Below are 13,700 nucleotides of genomic sequence, written 5' to 3'. Positions count from 1 at the left end.
ATAGGACCTTTGCTCCCAGGCTCAAGTCGAGGAAACAAAGTTGTTTGTGAGATGTGGTTTGGCACGTTGCTCTTCTCCATGGTGGTGACCCAGAACCAAACGCTCATTTGAAACAGCAAGTCATGATCTTTATCCCTAAAGTATCCATAAGGAAATCGATTTTGGTTTGTTTAGCAACGTTTTATTTTTTGTCCAATGGCAGCAACTGTTCGTGATGACAAGAATGGAATGAAGTCTTTTATGCTGAATAATCCATCAAATATTTATGCTCTACCAAAACATTGCCAACAAGGTTATTTATATGAAGTTCCGGAAGAGTTTTCAATATTGATTTTCTTATTTTTACTGTTGCAAATTAGAATTTGATACATTAATTTATACAGCAAATATCATACATATTTGTGCAAAGGCATTTGATGTTGCAACTATTTCTTTATCATTTGGTGTTGTAAAAGTTATTATGCAACTTGCAACACCATGTTTAGTGTTGCAAACTCTGTTATGGAGCATTGTAAGAAAGCAACTTTCATGTGAGTGACAACAAATGGGCTCTTACCAGATAGTCGAACATGCTCTAGATATTCCAGGAGATGACTGCAAACACAATTCAAATTAGTCTGAGAGCCAGTCTAGTTTGGCAGCCATACCTGTTGCATTTGTCATGTTACAGGTTGAAAGAAGTCCACATCAGAACATGCCTTTATGAAGGATAAGTAGAAGCATCTGGAAATCATGTTACATGGGAGTTATCTAAGACAAACCTGGTAGGTCACTTTGATGACCTCTGAGATAAAGAAGAAGGCCTCATTCTTGGTTTACATCCAAGACCACATGCTGGTTCTGTGCCAACTAACAGAAACCCAGGTACAAGACTTCCCCTCACACTTATAATGAAAGTGGTAGCTTCAGCAATCTGGACGTGAAATATGGCCATTCCTGGCATTACTGACAAAGTAGATGTAAGTTAAAAGTTCTTCAATCTCACTGTAGGGAACCTGACGTTGCTGTCTTTGTCTTTTATGGAAGAAACTGGGAGAAACTGATCATACCAGGTGGTTTGCTCATACTCAAGTTGAAGAACATAAAGGTGTTCGTGAGGATTTTACCAATGTGGTGCTTGGCATCACACTAAAGCAGGGAAGCACCTGGAAAGTTTAAGATCAACCTACCTCGATGCATTAGATGTAAACTTGACTGTCCTCTTCTCCACATCCCACCTCAAGATCAGTGGATGCTGAGAGGGACGGGCTGAGGTGGATTGAGTTCTTTGATGTGTAGCTTGGGAGCTGTGCTCAAGTAGCATTCTCAATCACAGTTATTAATTTTTCTTGCATCACATTTTCAGTGTTTTGGTTCAAATACAAAGATGACTTAAGAGAAATTGTTTTATAATCTCTTGATTTGTTTCCAAATACCTCTAGCCATTTTTCTTGGTTAGTTCTTCCTTTGTCCTCTCATCAAAAGCCTTGTTTGAAGTTCTGGATGCTTATCATTGGAATGGCATCTCAATATCACTTCATGTAAAATGTTACCACTTTCTAAAAAGTATCAAACATTTGTTTATAAATATTCAAATTTACCTTCCCCAAAGTGATAATGAATGTGATTGCAATTTTTATAGTTCTAAGTCCAACAATAATGTTCACAATCTTTCTTTTCTTTCTCAACTCTGCCACCTCCTTTTGAACTTGAATTCTTGATCTGAAAAAAGAAAAATTATTTTTCTTGTTTTACAGAGGAGAAATTATTTATACCTGGAAAATACTTATACACTTCCTTGATCCATGCATTTTCAGTAGGATTTAGGATGGAGAGTAAAACCATAAGGTGATGATTCAATTGCTCTAGCTTTAAAAAGCAAAAAAATTCCAATGAATTATTTCAAATAAAAATATACCTTCGACAACAAGAAGTTCATAAAATATTCTAGAAGGGTGTTAAAAGTTTTTTTTTATCCATTTTAATGCCAACAAAGGTAAATGTGAATCAAAGACTTTGAGAAAAAACTTTAACTTATCTAATACTATATCAAGTGCACTATATAGATGCATTTAATATGGCATGTTGTAACAAAGTTTGATGGCATTAAACCAAACAAATGCCATATAAAAACTAATGTGCAATTTATTTCTAAATCTAGTTGAAAAAAACAAGTTATTGATAAATTCTTTTTCGAGGAACACAAGAAAAAACTTTGGAACATTAAGATCTTGTAAGTTTTAAGAATTCAAAAAGTCAAAACTTATATAACATAACAATAAGTAACATAAAATTCAATATCTATCTTCTCATATTCCTGATTTTCCTTCTAAAATTCTCGTAAGTTTGTTTCATTCTTGCTAAAACTACCCACACTAGTTAAAATTGGATGATTTAAGAAGTAGTAGGATGTAGAAGATTAAGAAGCTTCTGACTGAATAGAATGAAATTGTTAGAAGCTACTTGTCAAAACAAAATAGGCTTTTTAGTAAATAAATAAATAAAAACATATATATCACAACAACAACAACACCATTTAATGATTCAACAACATTTATTACCAATGGAGAGAGCATTGTGGATACCTTTGCTATAGCATCTTTGGAGGAAATTATATGACTTTGAATTACACAAGCTTTTTCAATATTTTTACACTTGAAACAATCTATAATAAATTTTCATCGAGCTAGACAAGTGTCAACAGTCCTCAACAAAATTTATAAATAATCACTAGTTGCAAAGCAATCAACAATCACTCTTTAACTTGCCTTCACAAGACCCAACACTAAACTCATGTCATCGAGTTATATACTTGTTTAACATGAATGTAATACTTTAAGTATTGAACATAGAAACATGGACAAGCACAAACTAAATGACTACTCAAATCCAATTGTACAATAATAAGTTCACAAACATATTTAGTTAATAGCTCTGAGTATGCCTTGAAGAGGATAATTATGCATCATGATTAACACTTAGTCTAAATTAAAGCGAAGACTATGAGATAAACTCATATTGGTACACAACTTTATGATAGACAAAGCTATAATATAAGTACTAACTTTTTAACTTTAAATAACTAAGTTAGACATCACTATCTTTACCCAAGGCACAGGGTCACCAAGACAAAGTCAAAATCAGTGAAAGCTCATTACTCTCATAGAGTTTAATGAAATGCAAGTTATAACTTGCCACCAAACATAACACTACAGAAAAAATGCACAAGGGTTACTTTTCTAAAAAAGTGTAATAGCCACTTTTTTACACCAACTCCAAACTTTATCCAACTCAATTGTTATAGCCCCAAAAGTTAGCATCCCTTTCAAATTGCATCATATAAACTACTTACTAAGGTTTAAGTTAAACAAAGTCAACTCCAACCGTTCACTAGTTTGTACTAACTTATAAAAATAGAATGGCTTTTGAGTAAAATAATCAACAGATTAACCATTGAAAAAGTTTAAGAAAATTTTGTGGAAAAATTTCCATCCTAAAGAAAGAATGACTCTCAATTTAGGAATACAAAGTTTCAAGACTCAACCAACTTCTTCCTACTAACAATTTTATTTAGGTTCACCTCAACACAAATTCTTATGACCCAATAAAATGTCTAAGCATCAAACATCTTGCCCATATTTTTGAATCTAGCACCAACATTTGTAAAATGCAAAATAAATATCCAAGATTTGATCATAAAGAATATATCTTTGAATATCCATATAGCACTAACAATCTTCTTTAAACACTTTTAAGATCCAACATAAAGCCAAAACACTAACAAAAAAAATGACATGAAAAATTAAGGTTTAAGGAAAATTCTTCATCACTCAAAATTACAATACCACTTCTATTAACATAAATACTAGCAATGTTAATGCCTCAACTTCACACCTTCTCCATCCAACAATCTACTCCAAATGCTAACAGATTAATTAACAATCCATAGCAAGTGAATGCTATAACTATTGCCAACACCTCAATAGGTAACCATTCAAAAACTAAAGTATCAATATAACTTAGCATATAATAGCCGTATGAACATGGGATGAGGTGGACTTAGTTGTGCATGTGAGTGATCTTGAGCTTAAGTTACAATCATTACGGGTGGTGTTGAATCAAGCTTTTGATTTCATCCTTAATATAGATTAATGGTAGTATAATCATGCTAAGTGTGATTTTAAGACTTTCCCCCTTTGTCTCATACTTTTTTATTTTTCTTCCATTCCTTTTACTTTTGTTCCTCTTCGTTTTTCTACTTCTACCTTTACTTCCATCAATTTTGTTTCCCCATTATTTTCTTCTATATTTCCATCTTGTTTCTTTTTTTATTTATTTATCTTTGTGTTTATCTTTATCCATTCCATCTTTGTGTTATAGTGGTTAATTAACTTATGAAGGAGTATGCTGATCTTTTTAAATTTAACTTATCATCTGAGGCCAAAATTACAATACATCATTCTAATTATTCTAATTAGAGATGTTTGTCCAATCAAAGTTCTTGTTCATTACTGGTCACCAAAAGAGATCAAAATTTCACATGCAAATGTTAAAGAAATATTAGAAAAATGTATTATTCGAAAGTCACAAAGTTCTTGGGTGTGTGAATCTCATTTTGTGACAAAGCCTTATTGAAGTATTCATTTTTGCACTGACTATTGTTTGTTAAATGAAGTGCTAATCCCAAATTTTTTCCCTCTTCCTCACACTGCTAATTTCTTATATCGTTTGAGGAGAGATCGTCTAAGTTGGTTCACCAAGTTAAATCTTGTTTTTGGGTACTAGTAAGTGTAGATGGTTGAGGAAGGTATTCTCCCAAGATTATTTTTTTTACATCATTTAGTTTGTATAAGTTTTGATGATGTTGTTTGATTTGAAGAATGCTCCAATGACTTTCCAGTAGATGATGGATAAAGTTCTTTACAATATAAAGTGGAGTAAAAACGGTGCCAAATAATAGTGGTTGAAGTAGAAGTCCAACAAGCATAACATCTTTTGACCAAAGGCTTTAACTTGGAAAGTTGAAAGTGGGAGTGGAAGTTTAAACAAAGTGCTCAAGAAATGAGCACGAAGCAATTGGTGAATGAGTTTCTAAAAAAGGATATAAGAAAGACTGACACATAGAAGTCTTAGGAATGAGTCTGAAAAGGAGTCCGAGATGGAGTTCAATATGGACCTGAGATAAACCCAATATGAACTTGAGATAGAGTCTGAGATAGACTCAAGACAGAGTTCGAGATGGAGCGAGATGGACCCAAGATGAAGTCCAAAATAGACTTCGAGATGGACTCGAGATAAAGTCCAAGGTGGACCTAAGATGGAATATGAAATGGACTTGAGATGGAGTCCGAGGTGGAGTCTGAGATGGACCTGAGATGGAGTCTAAGGTCAAGGCTGAGGTCGAGGCCAAGACTGAGATCAAGACTGAGACCGAGACCAAGACCGAGACTAAAATTGAGATTGAGTCCAAGTGTAAGACCAAGTCTAAGACAAACTCTGAGACCAAGACCGAGTCCAAGTCCGAATCTAAGTCTGAGTCCGAGTCCAAGTCCAAGGGTGAAAGCCCAAAATATTCTTTTCCCAAACCTTAGGGGGGTTTGGTGAGCTCCAAAAGTAGAACTTCAATGAAGCCAATATGACTAAGGAAGGCTATACCCTTTTGTTGGGTGATGATATATCCATTAAAGAATCCAAGGCTAGAATGAATATGGACAGACAAGTAGGGTAGTTTAATGAAGTGTTCAAGAGTTAGCTCTAACTCCCCTAGGAGATCGAATGGTCGATACTCCCAATCTAAATGTGGGTGGCACTGCCTACTTGGATACCTAGCATGGCTCATTGGAACTTTGCTCTAGCCACATGGCCAAGGCACCCAAAGGTGGAAGGTGGGGAGAGTGCCCACAAGGCTCGCATAATGCTATGGTGTTTCGAAATGTTATCCCAAAGTCTCAAACTGTGGAAAGGAAGAAGAGTAATCCTCTGATATAAAGACTAAAGATATAGTCACATGATAAAGAAGTTCCAAAGATCAGTGGGATATAGTGGTCGGGCCTATGGGCCTTGACCCAGTGGTAGTGTTGGTGAACACGACCGTGGATAGAAAAGCATTTGGTGGGGACCGAAAAAGGGATGTTGAGGAAAGTTATTCCCCATATCTATGGGCATCCTAATGATGTTAAAGAGTGGATTTGGGATGATCACTCATAGACGAATAGCCCAATCTTTGAAAGACAGGACTGTGATGTAGGTGGTGTTGAATCACCAGTGTGACAAAGATGAATATGCATGGCTTAGCGTAATGAGTTAATATGTCGGTGGTACCTTTGGGTGTTGGTCATGCAATCAGACATGTGGAGCACTTGGACCAAGTGCAATGGTTGAGTGGTATGGATGCCATTCTCGGGGCTAGCAAATCCATAAGTATGGAATAAGACTTATGGAGGTTGTGAGTGAGACTCTTCTAAGTGGTCAAAGGTGTGGTTAAATGAATAAAGTAAAATGAAAAATTTAATCACTTATAACTTGGTATTGGAGTTGTTCCTTAGTCTGACTTTTATTAGTGGTTAAATATATCACCACTCATATTGGTATTGGAAGGTCCTAGGATTGGGCCTATCCTCGAGGAGAAGCATGTTGGGAGAATATGGCTCTTCATTCTAGTTCATACACAAACTTGTACGTAGAAAGGGGCTAATAAGGGAACGACTTTAAGATCTTGGGAACAGTATGAAGTTTTTCTTAGAGAGTTGGGGATATAATTCAAATGAGCATTTGACTTAGCAAATTGGCTAATGTAAATAATTATAATTGGGATTATAGTAAAAGATAAAGACTCCAAAACAATAAAGGAGTTGCAAAATTATCTTCATATAGTTGAGGTTGATGCTCATGAATTTGAAACCAAAATTAATGACTGTGGAAGGTTAAATATGGATGAGGACACAGTCCTTAAAATAGTAGCTGGGGCTACCTTGAATAAATGCTAGAACAACCCAAAGAATTAAGGGTGTACTTAGAGGATGAGTTGGTATTCTCATCATATGAACAGATAGTCCTAAGGGGCAAAGGTAGCCTATATAAAACAAAGAATAATTAAGTGTTGGAGCAACACTTGCAAAGATGGTCCTTATGAGTAGGACATGAATACAAAAAGTAGTATTTTAGCGAGCTGACACCTCAAAAGTAGCCATGAAGCTAGGACCTTATAGGTTGTTAGATTAGCTAACTCCAAAAGCTGGATGACTCAAGCGGAGTCAAGAAATAATCCTAAAGAATTGGTAGAAGCATTTAGACTAAAGTGTGTTATACTTTATAAAGGATGGAGAGGATCATAAAATCCAAATATGAAAATAAGAGGTATTTCATTGATGGCAAAATATGCCATACTAAAGTCGTGGGAAATATATTCCCGAAAGAAAGCAACTTTGGCACAGAGTTGTGTGTGAACACTATTGTGTAGTGTTAACTAATAGTTGGATGAGAAACATCTATTTTCGTCTTGGTAAGGACCTAGACATGAGTGGAAAGTGTCATGAAAGTAGGCTTGTGGAACTGATAGGGTGGAGACCCCAAATGTCTCAAAGGATAAAGCCTTAAAGTCAAGTTGGCTGGTTCATAAGAATCTTTTGCCAAAGGAATCCCAATGGAAACAAGATTGGCATAGCCTAAGTTGGAAGGCATGCAATTTGAGTGTGTGGACCCAAATAATGATAAAGGTGTGGAAGCACTAATAATGAGTTATAGGACTTGATAACTATGAGACAACTAAGTGAAATGTATGGCATAATTAATTGGATTAATAGAAGTTAACTTCCCAAGACTTTTTATTAAGATAACAAGGTTAGATATATCTTGTGAGGGGATAAATTGTTTATATTGCGATGTAGTAAGTCAATGTCATAAAGGGAAATGCTCATTGTCAAAGAAAGCCATCATTGGGACATTTAAACACTCTAAAACATAAGAACGTGGTATTTAATATCATAAGGGCCTTAATCGTTAATCCTGATGTGTTAGATTACATGGTGAGCATCTCCAGATTGAAAAACCACTCCCTAAGCTATTGAGTAGGTTTATCCCTAAGAATACTTACTAAGGCATAGTAAAAAGTGCAAAGCTACCCTTTTAGTCGAGAGGATAATAACTAAAGGGAAGTTGTAGACTAAAAGTAAATAATAAAGGGGTAGAACTGAACTATAAAAATCAAAAAGCATAGCCAAGGGTGGTTATACAAGCTGGGAGTGAAAAATCAAGTGGGTACTCAAAAGTGTTACTACTGGCAACCGTGATGGTATAGAGAGTCTAAAGTATGGAATTATCCATGTTAGACCATATGACAATTAAAAGGCTTGTGAAATAAGAGGCTTCTAAACAAAGAAGAGAATAACTATAGGAAATGCATAAAACTAAAAAACAAGTAGTAAAGGGATAAAATCGAACTATTGGAATCGAAAGGCATAACTAAGGGTGGTTATGCATGTTAAGAATAGAGAATCAAAAGGGTGCTCGAACGTGTTGTTATTAGCAACCATAATACCATAGAGAGTGTAAAGTATAGAATTATCCATATTAAACCATATGGCAATTGGGAAGTTTACAAAAAGAGAGGCTTTAGCAAGCAAATGAGAAGCACAATTAAAGTAAATGAGCTATGTCAAATGGTGAGTCCAAAAAATAGTCTTTAAGAAAGACCTATAAGAGGGTCACAAAGTTGGGCTATGGATAGAGCCCAAAGCAAAAATGTTAAAAAGACTTACTAGGGTGAACACCCTTTAGACTCGGTAAAGCAAATTTTTTACTATAGAACCGAAAGGATACCTTGAGGATAGAGGTAGTGATATTATATTGCTTAGTGCAACAATCAAAGGATAGAAGCAAAAAACTAATAGCCAAAAATGGGCCATAGAAATCATTAGAAAGAAATATATTTTCAAGGATAAATTCCTAAATACTCCAATTTGGCAAAAGTGAAAGCTCCAAGAAAAGGAGCGGCAAAATAGCTAAATGATAAAGCTATAAACAACTTTAGTACAAATTATGGATATATGGAACTTAGTGCCAAGTGCAGCACGAAATAGTGCCCTTAAGTAAAGAATTTTCTAGGACAAGTTTGCACTATATATGCAATGCAAGGTGTCAAAGACACCAAGAAACTGACTTGAGTAATCAAAATAAAGGTTCTAAAGTGCAATAGTTATATTGATAAAAGTTGAGATTACTCGAGAATGAATAGTGCAATTAAGATAGAGAAGGTATCATAAACGAGTTTAGCAAAGATTAAACCAATAAAGGGAGAAAACCACCACAAATGGTCGAATAAGTTTCTAAGTTAAAGACACTATACTCCTTAGAGGATAGGAAAGGCATGGTGAGCCTTCAGTATCAAACCATCGATAAATATTAGCTTGGTGCTAAGGATGGAAAGGGTAATATATACTAATGTTACTTTATAAAATGGTTTATTATTCAATAAGGATATTAAACTTTATCTATGAGTGGTGGAGACACAAATCCCTAAGCCCCAAAGTGGAGCAAAAAGGGTGCCATATGGTAGTAGTCGAAGCAAAAGTCCAACAAGTGTAACATCTTTGGACCAAAGGCTCTGACTTGGAAAGTCGAGAGTGGGAGTGAAACTCTAAATAAAGTGCTCGAGAGATAAGCATGAAGAAATCGGTGGATGAATTTTTAAAAAAGGATATAAAAAGGACTGACACGTGGCAAGTATTATGACACATGGAAGTGTCAGGAACAAGTCCGAGAGTAAGTCCGAGATGGAGTCTGAGATAGAGTCCAATATGGGTATGGCTGACCAACTTAAGGCATAGTCATAGTCTAGCTCCTGCTTGTATGCTTGTTTTTGTTCTACATTCAGCTTGGGTCTAAGCCTAAGTTCCACACTATGCTAGTTAATGGAGTATTCATATCCTCGTGTTATGCCACCGGTATACTAAAATAGCACTATACTCCGTTTGGCTCCATTTTGCGTATTAGTCTTGGTATTGAGATTTTGGATGCTCTAGAACTGTTCTAAGTCACTTCGTGCTCCTGTCTCTTCACTCCTTAGGCTGTACACTTGAGAATCACTCTGTGCTCTAATACTTTCGCTCCTTGGCTCAATGTTTAGAAGTTTGGCTCTGTTCCTTTATTCAATGGCCCAAGACTTTGAAACTCGAGTTCCACTCCACTGTCCTTGGACATGTGGCATGTGGCACATGGCATATGACATGTGGCACATGGAGGGTTTAGGTTCTACTTCATGGTTGTAAATCACTATAGGATAAAGGGTGAAAACCATGTGTGTTTTACCTACGGTATATGGTTCAACTCATAATAACCATTGATAGGCTAACATTAATTCTACCAACTCAAAGTGTAACCTTGAGTTGGTAATATGCCTCACTCATGATCCCAAGTGCTAACTCATGCAAATAGAACATCTCAATCCATCCTATAAACCCAAGTGCAAGCTCATGCAATATGGTACAAAAAGGTAACCAAAATCCATACCTAAAGAATGAATGCGAAGTCTTAGCACCCAAGCATATACCCACTCCGATCCTCATTTTTGTCTCTGTGTATGCAATGAGACTAGTTGCCCAATTTTATTAGATAGTACTCGCTGAGATATATCCTTTAATACCAAATATAAGTAAACCTCCCTTGGGTTTGTTATGAGTGGCAAATAGACTAGTCCGTAGCTATTTAGTATGACATTAGTGGATCCTTCTTAGGCATGATTGAAAGTGGGTCAATCAAGATTGTAGGGATTAGTCTATTAGTTCAAGTAATCATTGCCATGCTCTTTCATAAATTTTTCTTGGATTGAACTAAAAAGCAATGCAAATGCAAGCTTAAAGTTTAGTCAAAGATGAAATCAAAAAGAGGGTCATCAAGGATGAAGGATCAAATATGTAAATCATCTTCTTGTGAGGGACAAATCCAAGAGCCCCAAAAGTGGATCTGAAAGGGTGCCATGTGGTAGTGGCTGAAGCAGAAGCCAAACAAGCATAATATGTTGGGACTAAAAGCTCCAACTTAAAAGGTTAAGAGAGGGAGTGTGTGAGACACAAATCCCTAAGCCCCAAAGTGGAGCCAAAAAGGTGCCATATGGTAGTGGCTAAAATGAAAGTGAAACAAGCATAACATGTTTGGACTAAAAGTTTTGACTTGAAAAGTCGAGAGTGGGAGAGGAACAAACACGAAGCAAGCAATAAGTGAATCTCTAAAAAAGGGACACAAGAGGACCAACACATCATACATGGAAGTGTCGAGATGGACTCGAGATGGAGTTTAAGATGGACTTGAGATCCAGTCCGAAATGGATCCGAGATGGAGTCTGAGATGGACTTAAGATAGAGTCCAAGATGGACCCGAGATGGAGTCCAAATGGAATCGAGACCAAGACCGAAACTGAGGGTAAGTCTTGAGTCCGAGTCTAAAATATTATTTAAGGTTGTTGGGTGAAAGCCCAAAGTGAATCATTCCCCTGCCGCGGGGGGGAGGGGGGCTGCAGAGGGTTCCAAAGTATAGTATGGGGGTGGGGGTTGGACCCCAATGGAGCCAATTTGGCAAGGAAAAACCAGTATGACTGATGATATATCCACTAAGGAGTCTAAAGTTAAAGTGAATATGGACAAACAAGTGGGGTAGCTTGGTAAAGTGTTCAAGAGTTGGTTTTACCTCCTTCGGGAGATCGAATGGTCGATGCTTCTAATCCAAGCATGGGTGGCACTACCTATTTGGATATCTGACGTGGCTTAACGGAACTTTACTTTAGCCACATGGCCAAGGCACCCAAAGGTGGAAGGTGGGGAGAGTACCCACAAAGCTCGCATAGAGCCACAGTGTTCCAAAATGTTGTCCCAAAGTCCAAGATTGTGGAAAGGAAGAGGAACAATCCTCTGATGTAGAGACTAAAGATATAATCACATAATAAGGAAGTCCCAAAGATTAATGGGATATAATGGTTGAGCCTATGGGCCTTGACCTAGTGGCAGTATTAGTGAATATGACTGTGGATGAAAAGGCACTTGGTGGGGACCGAAAAAGGGATGTTGGGGAAGGCTATTCCCCATATTTGTGGGTATCTTAAAAATGCTAAATAGTGGATTTGGGATGATCACTCATGGACGGATGACTTAGTCTTTGAAAGACGAGACTGTGATGTAAGTGGTGTTGGATCACCGGTGTGACAAAAACAAATAGGCATAGCTTAGTGTAACGGGCTGATATATCAATGGTACCTTTGGGTGTTGGTCATTTGATCAAACACATGGAGCACTTGGACCAAAGGTTGGATGGCATGGATGCCATTCTCGAAGCTAGCAAGTCCCCAAGTTCAGAATAAAACTTATGGAGGTTGTGAATGAGGCTTCTCCAAATGGTCAAAGGTGTGATTAAGTGACTAAAGTAAAATGGAAAATTTAGTTGCTTATACTTATTTTCTTTGAGAGATGATTTACAACGAGGTGTTAACTCATTGCTCATATTCATATTATGCAATTGAGAGTCCCTATTTTGATGCATGGTGGTTATGATGGTCTTACAAGTGGTGAGTCATGGGATGGATAACGGTGAAACACTAAATTATTTTATCTAGGCTTGCTATTGAAAATTTAGGTTACAATGCTTAATTCTTTTTCGGAGAACCTTGCTATTGCTCCTTGAGTAACTTGGTGTTGGATTAGTTTTGATTTTGATTAGATAAAGAGTGGCATGAGCTTTTCTATGTTATGAACAAAGTTGGTGGTGTTCAGTGTTATAAATCTCTGTTAGTGGGGTGTAGCATTTATGTTGCATTTTGTTGAATAGAGTTAGCATTTGATACTCACATAATCTTTTGAAGTAATAATATGGGTTTGCTTGTGGTGTTGCTCAATTGATGACTAAATCATTGTAATACTTATACTATATCTATTTGATAATAAGCAATATATTTACAAAGTTGCTTAGTTAAATGATGATCAACCCTAAAGTGGTTGATAGTGAAGCTACTCTACTTACAAGTAGTAGCATTGAAGTAGCTTTGACTAAATTCGCTTTGCCATATAACATAAATGTAAATAGCAACATGTGGCAATAAGCCAAGTAATAGAAAATAAACTCAAGGCTATATCAACTAATACAGAAAGAATAATAGAATGGCTTTTGTTATAAAATGAGTTTGGAAAGTAAACATTGGATGAACTAGTGCCAAATGAACCCTTTAATGATACTCCCGAAAGAAAGATGGAGGGGTCATTGACTTATTCACGTAAGGACCCTTCAACCAAAAACAAGACAAAAAGTGGCCCCACTAGCTTTGAACAGTAAAATCCCCCCATCCAAAAAGCTATAAAAAGCATACAAGAAGAAGGGTGAAGACTCGATGATCAGCCAATTGATGCTACTAGAGGACTCTAAGACCGCAAACCCACTATTCATCGAGCACAAGTCCTTATCAACACCTTAGGAGCACAAGTCTACAGGAACAGACATCAAGAATGATGGCTTCAACACACTTGCACCAACATTCTCACCATCAAGAACACAAGATACAATTGACAAGATCTAAGCAAAAATCCTCCTAGAATAGCCAAACCATATCATGCCCTTGTCACAAGAATCCTAGACCAGCCACACTAAGCCTCCTTAGCACCAAATTGCCCCCTTTGCATCACAGCAAAATTCTACTACCAGCCTTGTGAACACTATATTGGCACTTGAATGCATTGCTATGCATC

Source organism: Selaginella moellendorffii, unplaced genomic scaffold, assembly GCF_000143415.4.
Source record: "Selaginella moellendorffii unplaced genomic scaffold, v1.0 SELMOscaffold_21, whole genome shotgun sequence".
Classification (NCBI taxonomy): domain Eukaryota; kingdom Viridiplantae; phylum Streptophyta; class Lycopodiopsida; order Selaginellales; family Selaginellaceae; genus Selaginella; species Selaginella moellendorffii.
The sequence above is the reverse complement of the archived record's forward strand: the minus strand, read 5'-3'. Positions refer to the sequence as shown.